General features: G+C 43.2%; 1 protein-coding gene across 6 annotated transcripts in view; it reads right to left on the bottom strand.

Moving 5' to 3' along the window:
- usp54a (ubiquitin specific peptidase 54a) overlaps positions 1-14,498 on the bottom strand; it is a 105,498-nt gene that overhangs the window by 78,963 nt on the left and 12,037 nt on the right. For 4 of the 6 annotated variants that reach the window (XM_088915545.1, XM_088915550.1, XM_088915549.1 and 1 more), the window contains exon 1: positions 2,122-2,190. The exons of 1 other annotated variant lie outside the window; for it this stretch is intronic. The gene's annotated coding sequence lies outside the window, so the exon portion shown is untranslated. Of the gene's footprint in view, positions 1-2,121; positions 2,191-12,323; positions 12,363-14,498 lie in introns of those variants that run through there. One more of the 6 variants, XM_088915548.1, reaches the window with a different exon arrangement.

The raw sequence follows: 14,498 nt of genomic DNA, 5'->3' as shown, positions 1-14,498 counted from the left end.
GGCACTTGTGTCTCTGTGCCACATTGCGCCAATGAACTCCCAAGAGAGTCAAGCATCCCATTTGCCGACGAGAACCCCGCCTCAGTCCCCAAGACTTCCATAGGCCCGACCCTGGCTCTCTCCCAGACAGCCCTTTCGAAAACCCAGCACACTTATAAAACTTTCAGGTGTCTGGGGTGTCTCCAGACACCATGTAACCACAACAAACCCCGGGCAAATGGAGTGTGAGAGCAAGTTTATTTAGGGAAACGCTGAACTCTTAGAAAGGACGCCGCTCAAAACACTACTGCTCTAAATTCTTCTGAGCTCATCTGAGGTGACATTTCCTTTTTAAGGGATGTGCCTGAGCCTTTCAAGCTAAGTGAAAGAGCAAAAGCTGTGTCATATTAAACGTGTACTCCTCCAAACACAGAACTGTCCAGCTTCCCTTACAATGCTTACATGCCCCAGGGGCTTAAGCATCTGCATCAGACCCTGCACAATGCCAGATTCCATGTTACAACTTTCGGATATGTTCCATTTTAATGAATGTTCTCACAGAGGCAATAATAATTCAGCAGGGCTCTGCAACTTCATCATGCCATGATCCCGATACATATTTTCCCATTAATGTAGCCTTTTGTTGCTACTTAGGAAAAAAATATTTTCCTGGTCAAATTTTTATGCAGATTTCCTTCATACAAAAGAAAACATGAACCGCTCTCCCAAGGTGAATTCTCAAGATTAATTGTTATTGCAGCAAAACTGTCCTGCCAAATAATACAACTTTAAAATTAAAGATAAAATTGACTGAGACAAAACTCTCGTTCAGACTAACGACTCGTTTACTCAGACGTCAGTCTTGAATTTGGGGCAGCAGGTAACTAACAACTACAAGTGTAAATAAGTACTACTGTGCATTGATAGCACGTTCAAAGAAGGAACTGATAAGCATCTAATGATTATCCAAAGAGGACACACTAAAAATGAGACGTCATACTCTTCATTATATACGAACTGTCCTACTGCGAAGGCACACGGACTCGAAACGGAAAAATAACTCGGAAAACGCGGCGTTTTATATATCCCGGTAAAGTAGTGTTTTATGAAAGCAACATGTAACGCCTTAATCTCTTTGCTATAAAAATGACGGCGACGCCACACAGCTTTTTACGGTGGTATAAAAACTGTCCTCTGATTGCGTCGCATCTTCTCTGAAATGGAGAAGATTCGTACTTTCTTTAAGCGCAGCCAACACGCTGCACTAGTCCTGAGAAACAGAAATTGCTCACAGTAACTTTCATCCCTTGTGTTTAGGGAAACTGCAGGGAAAGGCTGACAGGAAGGTTCCATGCTGCTGGCAGGGTTTTCCGAAAAAGCCGAGAAAAAGTAACGGGGAAACTGCACAGGTGCGCATTATTACATCAAAATCAGCACTAAACGGTTATTGCAAGAAAGTAAATGTTCAAAATCACTTACGTTTGAGCGACACCATATAAACATTAGAGTAAGTGAATCGATTAGAAATAAAGCATAGCGTAACCACGAAAAATTATCTTTAAAAAAAAACGATGCGCAGGCTGAAAAAGCCTTTAGCTCAGAGAACAACTAGTAGTAACCAATACAGTTCCGTAACACAACCACTGGGTAGATCTTACTGTTTTGATCATTTTGAATACGGTAGCCGTAATTAAACTCCCGTCCAACACAGGCCAGCCAACTACAAAAGTGGTTATTTTCATCTGTGCAAATCAGTTCGGTGGTTGCTTAAACTGATGAGTCCCGGCACACTTTTTAGCTGCAGGATTGAGACGCAGGCGTGCAGCCCTGACCGCAGTTCGAAGGAGAGAAGGCAGACTCTCACAACAGATGCGCTGGTTTTGCTCGGAAGAAGTTGCAGTTCACAACTTCAGGGGAAAATCGATACCAAAGTTACAAAAGTACGAAAATGCAATGCAGCGTTTCTTCCCGGTTAACTTGATTCCACAACAGCTGAAAACTAGCTTCCATTTCCAGCACAAACCTGCCTCGCCGCAGCTGAATAACGGGATTCTGAACGCGGTAACAAGAAAACGCGTTAGAGACAGGGGTGCATCCTTGGTCGCAGCGCTTCATAAGATACAAAGAAGTAACCGAACGTACCTTTTTATTTTCCACGTACTGGATGGATGGCTTCCAACACAGTACTGATAAAAGGCAGAGGCACGGTTGCTTTCCCCCTCATGCTAGTGACTCTCCGAACCGCCGCACTCCCAAGAAATCCGCTTCTCTCGAGCGGGTGGGCGCACTGACCCCCGATAACGGGACGGCCCAGGCTGCGGAGATGGGCGGCGCCACTACCTGCGGCTCCAAACAATGACGAGCCGCTGGGCTCCCGGCGGAGGGAGGCGGGTCGGAGGAGTGTGCTTGGGACCAGCGGCTCCGGACGCCACCAATTGCGGAAACCTCATTCCCGGCAGGCGGGGGATGGGCAGGCTGGAAGGTGGAGTTTATACCTGGGTTTTCTGCTAACCAAGCCATCAGCGAAGCGAGAAGGATTCGTGTTGTTTTACCTACCAGCAATCACAGAAACCGCGAGAAGCAGCAAAGTCCCATTATCGCAGCAAGACGGTAACAGCGTAAAAAACAATATTATTGTTACTTCACATCCAAGCAGTAGGGCCTAGAAGGCAAGTACTAATTAAACAACTAATTTTTTAATCAATAGTGAAGGTAAATCATTAAAGAATTTCAGAGTAAGAAATGGGTACGATTATTTCTATCACAAAGTTTAATTGACGCGGGTTCCTGATTTCTATCCCTCAACTGACTCCTTGCACAAGCTGAATCGAGGACAAATCTGTTGTCTCACTGTGAAACTAAAGACGGGGTTGAAACTGAGAGATAAGGGCCAGCGGATTCTGGGAAGGGCTGTGAGTCACGCCGTGACTCAGGGAAGCGAGGTTCGGCCACTGATCAATCCGGCAACAGGACTGCGCTGCCGGCTCGCCTAGCAACGCAGAAACTGTGTCACTATACTGCATATACTGCAAGGCTTGTGATGTGTGATGGTTTTCAACCGAGAGTTTAAAGCAACTCAAAACCAGACGTACCAAAACTGATAACCAGTTTGTCAGAAAGTCAGTAATTCCTGGTGAGGTCAGCAGGGTCTAGAGTGATTTCCAGCCCCAGCTGTGCAGATACCCGTCCTAGCTGTGATAGTTTACTGTTGGAAGACTAGAAATATACACATGGATGGAGGTCTTCACGTCACAGTGACTTCCTTAATCTTTTGCCTTTAGAGAGGTGATGTTTGGCAGTAGCCAGCTTTGACGTGAAATGTGCAAAGGACACAATCTTTGGATTAAGACAGCTAGTGAAAAACAGGATATTTCTCTAATCCTGCTAGAACCCCCAAAAAGGTTTCACTCAGATGGATGTCGGCCGCTCCCAACTTCTCAAGTCAGCCGTCTGTTTTAAGAGAGGTATCATTACCCGTCTGAGACTTGTTTTAAGCAAATGATTTTTATTTCTGAGGAGAAAATTACCAGGTGAGCACACTGTGGTAGTAAGTAAAAAGAAAAACAGCCTGAAAGGCTGTAATTATGAGGTTCTCACTCATCGTAAGGCAGGTATTTAGCGGAAGGGCTATGCTGCTGCTGCTGCAACTCACAAACAGCCATTTGATTCCCTGAGGAATGTTGGTTTGGAAAGTGGCTGGAACCTGGGAGCTGAGCTAAATCCTCCTCCCGAGGGTGATTAACAGCCCACAAACAGCCTGGATCTGGCTCCATGCTCTTCTCCACACACTCCAGTTCCAGGAGCCCACGAGACGCACACACTCACAAACAGGTAACACACGAGCAGAGTGGTCACAGACTTAGTAACATAGCAAAGACACACTGTCCAGTCCTGGCCTTCATCACTTCATCACCTCAATATCTAACATTTTTAGGCCCAAAGCGAAGGCTGGCATGTGTACAACCTGCAGGGGCATGCAGACATGATACATTAACACAATTAACATGTGTTTTCATGATGAGTCTCCTCCAATGCCTCCTTACTTACAAGACATTTAAAGCAAGCTGTGCAGCTTGCTAATTTTTTCACAGATTGGCCTGACGCAGGAAATATGGGAGCTATGAGCACAAGGCAGGAGTGTCTCTACTCTCCGAGCTCCTGAGTCATTGCTCAGCAATGCCGCTGGGTGCAGTGTTGCACAACTCACACTCCCGTGTGCAGCAGCTGGGTGAAACAAGCAGGGGGAGGACCTTCTTGTTGTTCTGCCATTCCTAAATGTGTGAGCTCTAATTTTTGACAGCAATTCAGCTGGAATTCCATGAAAGAGCAGGGTACTAAGTTGTAATAAGCTCATCATGTAACATTCATCACCTGGTAATAGGCAAGAGACAAGAGGAGGCAATTCAGCCTATCCAGCCTGTTTGGTAGTACAGAGAAATCTCATCCACTTGTTTCTTGAAAGAAGCCCCAATATCAGCTTCAACATCATGGTTGGGCAGCTTGCTCCACACTCCCATAACCTTTTGGGCAAAGAGATGCCTTATGTTCTCAGTTTTAAATGCACTTCCACATAGTTTCTTGTGTGCTCTGGTTTGTATTTCACTGTTTATTCTGAAGAAATCCACTGGTCTGATATTCAAGGGTACAAGGGTTCAGGGTACATCAATTCATGATGTACAGACACTGGAGAGAATGATAATGTATTAATAACTGCCCACAATGAGCTCTTTTCCCTCCTGCAGAAGTCCAGCTGGTTATGTTAAAGGATCACACTTAAAAGGACTTCTGAAACCCAGAAATTGTTACAGGGTTGAAATCACAGTACATATCTCATCCCAAAAGCAAACTGATAAACTTGCCTGTAACAGACAGCTAAATGAATTAGGCCGGGAACAAGAATTCAGATGGAACAAATACCAAAAGAGACAGAGCAGCATGGCTGGTGTAAAACGTGAAGGTGAGATACAAGACTGTATGATAGAAAAGCACAGTCTGCGTGGTTGTAAACTTACATACAGTAATGTTTAAATTGAAGCGTCACTTACACAATTAGCTGCCAAATTGTAGGTTTTGATGTCGAAGCCAATTATATTCTTACCTTGTGAGACTTTTAAAAGCAACTGAAATTGTAACAATACTTAGCGAGCAACAGTATGTATTTTATTGTTATTGTGTTCATCAAAAATATCTACCATTTCATCTGGTCGAAGAGATTGCATCTCCCTCAGCACACCAGCAAGCCTGAGTGGGGATCACCGTGCTCTGTGCAGAACAAGCAGGAACCTGACAGAAAGAGCAGGAGCTGTCGGCAGAAGCAGAAAACATCCTTGTTCCCACTTGTAGCAGGTCTCCTTAACCATCAGCGTGGTGTAAGAGCACCTACTCACTTTGAGCACTCAAACTACAGGCAATGGCAAGGCCAAACCTGGCAAAAAAAAAAAACATACCCATACCCACCATAACTTACTGGCCTACCCAATTTTCCCTTATGTCTAAACTGGACCAGGAACAAGGTTCGTTAAGCGTGAGCCAGCAGCTCTGACCACCATAGAGCACTGGCTCCTTAGAGTGTGAGCTCGTCAGCAGGAGCCAATCCTTTTTACCCAGTCCCTAACCAATGGTTATGCCATTACTGTGTACCCATTTTGCTACACCCCAATCGATGGCCTAGCACCGACTCTCCTCAGTTGCTCCCTTCAAATCTGAATGACATAACCAAAAGGACATGCCTCAACACAAGATTGACCTCTTGAGGCTGGTCTAAAAGATTTATTGGTCTGATCTCACCTCAAGATTAGACATTTTAAGAAAAGAACAGGCACATAGAAGACCACCCCAGTGTAGAAGAAGAGACCAAGATTTAACACTATAGATTTATAAGAAGAATTTAAGAATTCAATGCCACATCCTAAAACAAGTCTGTTCATGGCTAATCTCACTCTCACATTTTTGTGCTTTTAACTCCAAATATTAATGAATGCACTGCAAGCTGGCTGGGCACTCCATGCTGTGAAGACTGGGCTGTTATTTTTCACACCCTCAGCAGTGGAGGTTTCAGACACTGGAGAAGGGGGTGTCTTAAATACAGCAGTGGATCTAATCCCCTCAGAATACCTATTCAAGATAAGTACAGTAATCGTAACTGAAATCCTAACGCCTCCTCGAGCTTTGGCAAGTCACTGTTAAAAGCATGACACTTCTCTGTGCATTAAACAAAGGAAGGAAATAGGTCTTGTGGTCCAGTTGCCAACACACAGTTTAAACCGGTTAGCTGAGCAAAAATCTATGACCATGTAGGCACAGAAATGTACAGGACATGCAACAATGTGGTAATTCATCTGTCCTATGCCAGCCAGTCTCACAAGATCAGGTCCATCTGAACTAATTAAATCAGTAATTGGGCAAGTTAAGTAGTATAGCACTGGTCTGAAGTGAATGTAACCTCCTGTGGCCTTAAAATGTTATCATCATTAACCTCTGAATTATTTACAAATCACAATCAAATACGTTTCATCCCTCTATATACAGATGATTTAATGTTTATGTAGAAAACCTAAACTGGAGCTCCCAAGGAGCAGTTCTAGAGATGCCTAGTATAAAGTTTTAACTTAACTGGCTATAAAATGTCACAAGACAGTGAAAAACCCATAGTAAGATCCTTAAGCAAATCTCTGGGACTTCAGCGTCTTGTGGTTTTTGTTCCAGCTGAGAGTACTGAATTCCTCCATCTTTAATAAGATTTTACAGACGGTTATCTACTTCCGGCAGTGCTGATAAAATAAACACATTGGGTGCTATACTGCTTCTAATCTGCACATCAGCTGGAACGTCAACCAAGAACATCACAAACACCAGCAAATCAGCAGGCCGCATGAGTGCAAGGTGTATCCGGTACAATTCACTGGGAAATAAGACAGAGATCATAAGTTAGTTTTATTGTTTCAAACGAAACAAACAAAAAGTAACATGCTCTTTAAGCCCTGTGGATCAGTTTTGTACTGCAGGGTTGGCCAGGCTGTGGAAACACTTCCCCACAATAAGCTATTCATTACCAAAGACAAAAGCTTTGTTTGAATACAAAAGGATCCCAGATAACAGTGTTTGCTCTTTCAGGCCAAACTAAGCTTCCTCCTCCAGCACAAAAGACCTTCATCAGCCTGCCCACAGAGAAATCCGCTTCAAACAAATCATTAAGTTCTCTAAAGCGGCTCTTAGCAAATTTCAGTTAAACATGAGCTTAAGAGAAATCTGCCGCTTCCCCAGTTTCCCCTTCCCCTACACATTGGAGAGCAGAATTAAATTCCTGTTGGGATGATGTTTTCTAGGAGTAGGATTGGTGCTTAAAACTGGAGAAGAAGAGTTGCAAGTTACTGTACTGACTAAACAGCACTCTTGGAATACAAATAACTAAACTAAATGGGAGAGAAGAAATGAATTCTTCACCTACCAGTAACTGGGACAACAAGTTTAAGCCACTGGTCTCTCTCCAACAGTAATTTGGTCTTGTCTGTATAACTGGAATAAATGGACTACTGATATACAAAATAATTAAGATAAGATGAGACAAGATCACTTTATTGGCCATATACAATTTCTTGTATGAGGAATTTTGTCTTTTCGCATACCCCAACTTACTTTCCAAGAGACACACAGACAGGGAGAGAAGCTTGGGGTCAGAGCGCAGGGTCAGCCATTTATACAGCGCCCCTGGAGCAGATGGGGTTAAGGGCCCTGCTCAGGGGCCCAACGGGGTAGGAGTATCTCTGCCAGCCACAGGCGCAGATCCTTAGCCACAGAGCCACTGCACCGCCCTATTCTACATGGAGTTAATACATAAAGTCTCTTCTGTTAATCCTTCTTAACTCCTACTAGTACACTAACTGCTGCCTCCTTAAATAATTCACAGATAAATTGCTGCACCTGGTGACATTAATGTTTTTCTCAAGGTCATTTATTTTGATCAAGTTCTCATTTACGTATCTGACCTCCGTGAAGAAATTCTCTTCTCAGCTCCTGAAGAATCCTCACCAGCCAGGGCTAAATCTCACACAAATAAAAAACAAGAAGCAATGAGCAACGACACTCAAGCGTTTGGGGTCCGACCTCTCCACAGAGTTGGCCATGATTCCTGGGAGTAATGTGTAATCTTGGTGGTCCAGTTTGCTTTCTCACTCACACACAAGCTTGTGCGCATATCCGAATAGATCCACTCCAGTAGTGATCCAGTAAGGATTTAACCAGCTCCATAATGATTCTTTCAGCTAAATATGAGCAATGTGGATACACTGCTCCAAGATGACCTTTTACTGACCTAAAATAATATTTCTTTTAATCTAATGCTACACGTTAAAAAAAAAACTAAAGGAAATATATATGAAACGTCTGTGACCCACAGCCCTCACTGCAGTGTTAAGACATTATAAAGACTGATTATGACTGTATGCTGGAAAGTTTGAGGAAATTCCCTAGTGATTAAGACAAAAGTCCAAGTTTCAATTGCATCTGCAAGTTTAACGTATTGCACAGATAATTCCAGTTTTTTTGCTGTATTTCTCACATAATGTGTAGTCGCTCCTCTTCTCAGGACAGATTATGGTCCAATGTACTGGACACATGAAAGAGCTGTTCCCTCAGCTGTTCCATTACAACTGTAACAGTGGCTCTTTGGACTGAATTAATTTTAATTCTGCTCTAAATACTGTAGGCTTGTGCAGTGTTTCCAAGTGAGCACTAAGGAAGCTGAGCTAGTTCTGTCTTCACATCCTGAGTGTCATCTTCATCTGCAGGTTCGTTGCCAAGGTGAGCCGGCACCAGTGGAGGGGTTTGAAAGAACTGGGCTGAGCAGCGGAGGAAGACTTTAGTCAAGGTCTGAGCAAGTACCTCTCACTGAAGTCTAAATTCAGACACTTGAGTTGCAGGTGCACATAATGGTAAACCATATTTAAAACAAAGGTACTGTAAGTAGGTAATAATCCCAGGGCAATAAATTGCACGGATTTGTCAAAAATACCTCCCTGTTGCCTAGCAAGCGGTAATTAACGTTCACATACAGTTCACTTGAGAAACAGGCTGCCAATTAACATGACTGCAACAGTACATGTTGCTGCAAAATCACTTTAAAGAAGGAAACGAGATTAAGATTTAATCTATTTATTCTCAAATAGAGAAGACTAAAAGAGAAGAAAAAGTGATAAAAATATTTAAAATCTTAAAATTGAGTCCAGAGGAGCAAGACTCAAATAAGGACCTAAGGGAACAAGTGGAAATTAGGTGGAAATGCAATTTGCACTGAAATCTAAGGCACGTCTTTACACAAAGGGTAGTGGAGGTCTGGAACTAATCACCAAACTGTGTTATTGACGCATACTTCTGGATTACGAGCAACTGAATGACCTCCTCTTATCTGTTACTTTCTTATGCTCACAGTCACAGTACAGTATAATTGTCCTGTGATAAATTACTGCAGTCCAGTTCAGAATCAGACTGAAGTCTAAGGCAAGCATTCGTTTTATTAAAACTTGGCAGTGGTAGAGCTAGAAAGACAGGAGAATTAAACCGGAGAATTAAATATCTCCTTGTGTTTATTTATGCTACAAGTAAATAGCTGCCCTGTATCTCACTGTAGAGAAATTACCAACCCCACTGAACGTTAAGCAGCTTTCCTCTCTAGGAAAGTTACCACGGTTACAAAGAGGACTTAGGCAATCTAAGATGGGTTGGTCATATCTAACAATCAGATGCCTTCCAGGAAAAGAAAGAGGATAAAAGCTCACAATCATGAGAATCCCTCTTTCAAGTGAAACCGACAACACAATTTGAATTGGCATTTGAATCATCATGAGTTGAAATCTTTACTGAAAAAAAAATCTGAGATGCATATACAAGCACTGCAAAGGGGGCACTGGAGGTCTCTGCCTTGGAAAAAGAGTTTATAGGGGGTGGAGGGGAGGAGCAGAATTACTACACTCACAAGATCCAGACACCTACACAGACAGAAAGCAGCGGCTGTCTATATGCCAGTAAACACTCAATCAGAGAGTGTGAAGTATGTTGTAGCCCCATCACACCCTAACCCACTTCAGAATCATTCTGGAAGCGTCTCATGTGACCTCTTGCATGAGGTCCCATGACTTAGAATGCGTAGCTCAGGACTGTCCGGCCCATCGCACAAGTCTTCACACTGGCCTGTCAAACAACAGAACTGGCAGATTCGCCCAGTTCATCAAAAAAGCTTCTTTCTGTTATTACCCACAAATATTTATTTCTGCTCACTGGAAAACATGCAACAGGCAATTTCAACATGTTACGAAAGTGCTAAAACAACCAAAGCAGGTAATAACAAATGGGCACTAATGGAGAACTCAAGCTGCCCACAAAGCATTCAAAGCAGTTTTCCTGTGAGCCTGCACATAGTAGATCACAACACCAACTGCAATCTTTAGTTTTATACATTTAGTCAAATTAAAATTAGATTAGTAAGAGGCTGTTTATGTGCATGAGAATTTAGAGGCACACGATATAAAGAAGCATCAATGTACATGATGTAAAGAAGTGCTTTGAATTCTGATGGCATGTGCAAGGAAATTTCTAATTCCAGAAATTCTCAGGAAAGACAAAATCCCTTCCAAGGAATCCCTCCCTGCCAGTTTCTGCAGCACTTTTTGAAAATCGCAGGAGTTGCCAAAACACATTGCCCCTTTTCAATCCATGTCTTACTGCAGTTAAGATACCAGTCCGAGAGACAAGTTCAATAACTTCATAACTCCAGAAAAGAGCTATATAAGTGTAAGTAATTATTTTTTATTATTATTATTATTATTATTAATAAGAGCCACTCCATTGCCAGTCTGCTGTGATCAGCTCCACCTGACAACAGGTCTGGCTTCTCTGTAAACACCAGCCCGCACTCCTCTTCTTGTAACCTGAACACTCATCTGCTCGCAGAGCCCTTAGCACAGCTGCAGTCTCCTGCTGCCCACTCTGCCCACGCTCAGGGGGTCTCTCCTGACAAGAGCTAGCAGCTACTGTACATCTCAGGGCATCCACTGCCAGTCTGGAGGTTTTCCAAAAGCCTCAGTCTGTGATGTGCACACAGAGATAATTTATTGGCTATATTAGCAGAGACAGTAGTGTCTTAAGCATTTCTGTGGTTGATCAATCATCACCCTTCACTGTGCCTCTGGGAACAATTACTATTAAATATGTACTAGCTTCCAAAAATTTGCTTAAAGGAAAATAAAGGGGGTTTTCTCAGACAGATCCTCCAAAGCAATGGGAGGGACATGAATTAAGGAAGGTCTAAGAGATGTGATGATAAAAACGATGTGAACCAATTTTGCTCTTTTTGATCTCCTGCTCAGTGAGGTTAGGAGCTTTTGCCTGCCAAGTTTCAGAATTAGCAGCTCTGTCCAGGGTATGCTTCTTACAGCTTTCTACAGGAAAACAATCAGTAGTTGTTTCTTACAATTTTTCAGAATCGTGGGGGAAACCCAGCAAGCAACAGGCACAAGGCAGGGTACACCCTGGACAGGACTCCTGTTCAACACAGGGCAGACAGAAACAAACACAAACTTGCACACATTTTTTCCCAGAATCCAATTAATGTATCAGTATGTCTATGGACTGTGGGAGGAAACACACAAGGATCTGGGAAGAACACACAAACTCCACACAGATAGCACCCCAGGTCCAGAATTGAACCCAGGCCCCAGTGCTGTGAAGCAACAATGCTACCCACTGCGCCACCATGCCGCCCCGGTCTACATACAGTCACTTTAAAATGAAGACTGCAAATTAAAACATGACTGGCAACAGGGACATGAAAGAGGTAAAGACCACCGTTCAGTTAATCAATCATATTCCAAGTCTCACGACCCTACTCCCCGAGATACACCAGCCCACTGGAGAGCCACATGTATCTGTGAACAGAGGCACTGCTACTAAAAAAAAAACCGCAACAGCTCTTCCTCTGACTCCTGTTTCTCCCTACACCCCTCTCTACCTCGGACACTATCTCGGACAAAAAAGGACTAGAAATGCATTCTCTTGAAGTAACTGTGTTACAAAATGCCCAGAGCAACACCAGTAAAATTGATCAGTTTGGACCTCCTTAAGAACAGTCCTGTTAACAACAGAACTGTCCAGACGGTACACCCATCTCTCATCAACTGAACATTCAGAAAGGCTGACACATATACTGTACTCTCCCCTCATGACAGCAGTAACACAGATCTCAGCTGTGGGAAAGAAACTGAAACAAGTAATTTCCAAAATCCTAACAAAAATAAATGCTGTTCTAAAACCAAGTGTGCTTTTAATGAGTCATAGTCAAGAGTGTTACAGACCTGTGGGCTTGGCAGGACACTGCAATCCAGAGCTAACAGCTGTGCTGCCTGTCTCCCGGCTGGGTCTCTCCAGGTGAGGCTGAAACGATGACATCATCCCTGTCAGCACACACCTGTTTCCTGAGGAAACCCCTCCTCCTCCAGCCTTTCTAAACTCTTAAAGAGACAGAGTCCTTAAGGACACACATGCCCCACCAGGCTTTAAAGTTCAGTGTTTTCAGCTCTGTAGTTGTTATTTTGCCCTCTTTCACATCAGCTGCCCAAAGATGTTAGTTCCCGAGGAAACAACCAACCAGGCATGAAAACTGGGGTCTCCCTCAGCTTTGTGAGATCTTGCCACGTGCCCCACACTAAGCATCCTCTTTCAGCATGACAGGTTTGTCAAGTTGCCTCTTTATTTAAATTAATTAACACACAGTCTGTATTTGATTAAACAATTTGTTTTGGTAGCTTTTTCCTAAAAATAGCTTCCTCTGACTTGGCCATCATTTGAAGGACGAAACAGGAATTTTAAAAGGAACAGTTTTTGTACGGTAAGTTAGGAATATATATTTGTTAATACAAGGCAGCAGAGTAATATGAGTACCAGGAAAAAAAACACCAAAGCTGACTTTTACTTTGAATTTCATTTTACATTTTAATACTACCTCTTGCTATTCAAGGAATTTAAGAAATGGATGTGAAGGATAAAAGATCACTTTATTGATTCATTTGTCAGTCATTTGTCAGTATGTCAGAGAGCCTGTCGTGCTCAGAGAGCCTAGGAGACAAACCTAACTCTCTAACAGCAGTGAGTGGTTCTGGAACTGTAGGACCAGTGTGCCTTTTCATTCCAGCTCAGCTCTTAATGAGCTAAACCAGCTCCATCAATCATTATTTGCCTAACTGGACCAATTTTAGAGCTCTGCAGGAAAACCTGCAGAAACACTGGCCCTTCAGGACCGGGAATGGTCACCCTGCCCTACATTCACCTCAAACATCAGTGCCAAGACTTCACAGAAACCTGTCTGGCCATTCAGAATATTGAAACAGGAAGTGCACGCACCCAGAATTATCTGATGCTGACATCGGCTAACCTGCTTACATACTTGCATCCAATTTCACAATTCGGCAGAAAAAAACATTTTCAGAAGGAAGTGCAAACTCAGAAGCACAGTCTTTGAATGAACCTATCCCTCTGAGCCAGGATGTTCAGTCTAGTGCCCCCAGGATGACAACTGAGGACACCGTGTTGTAGCAGGTGCTTTTAACCACTGCTCGTAAGAGTAGGGTGTCCAGGCTAAATTCCACTCTGAGCATGAACAATCTAGCCTACATACAGTATACTGTATCATATATCATCTGCTGTGGAGTGGGGCTGCTGGCACACAGTGGCCACCAAGATTCACCCAGGTGCGGGCTGCCCTTTAGTGGTTTCCTACATAAAGCACTTTGGGAATATTTAGGAAAATCAAAATCAAATCAAATCAAAGTTTATTTATCAAATGCACAACAATACAGCGTGCAGTAGTAGTTGCTGGCAATGAAATGTCTTTTCCGCGAGCAAACAAAAATCAAAAGAATCACAAAAATCACAAAAACACAAAAATCACAAAATTGAGGTTATGAAAATAAGGTTACATAATAACAGATGTAATAGAAATTGAATAAAGCTCAATATGAGTAGAGCTGCTATGTGTCCATGGTGTATGCAATATATACAAGTAGTGCGGTTATGCTGAATACAGTGAAAACTGTGTGTCCATGTAGCCATTACAGGTGATTTGCTGAAGGAGCTGCAGGTTGGCTATTTAGCAGTCTTATTGCCTGGAGGTAGAAGCTGTTCCGTAGTCTGTTGGACTTGGACCGAATGCTTTGGTACCGTTTACTGGAAGGTAGGAGGGAAAACAGTTTGTGACTGGGATGACTGGGGTCCTTGAGAATGGACCCGGCCTTCTTCAGACATCTAGCTGAGTAGATATCCTGGATGTTTGGTAGTTCACAGCCGGTAATGAGCTGCGCTGACTTCACCACCCTCTGCAGTACTTTGCGATCCCGGGCGAAGCAGTTCCCATACCAGGCAGTGATGCAACCAGTCAGGATGCTCTCAATAGTAAACCTGTAGAAGTTGGCCTGGATATGTGATGGCGTGCCAAACCTCTTTAGCCTACGGAGAAAGAATAGGTGCTTCCGTAC

This window comes from Atractosteus spatula, chromosome 5, assembly GCF_055471065.1.
Source record: "Atractosteus spatula isolate fAtrSpa1 chromosome 5, fAtrSpa1.hap1, whole genome shotgun sequence".
Lineage (NCBI taxonomy): Eukaryota > Metazoa > Chordata > Actinopteri > Semionotiformes > Lepisosteidae > Atractosteus > Atractosteus spatula.
This window is presented reverse-complemented; position numbering and strand designations above follow the sequence as displayed.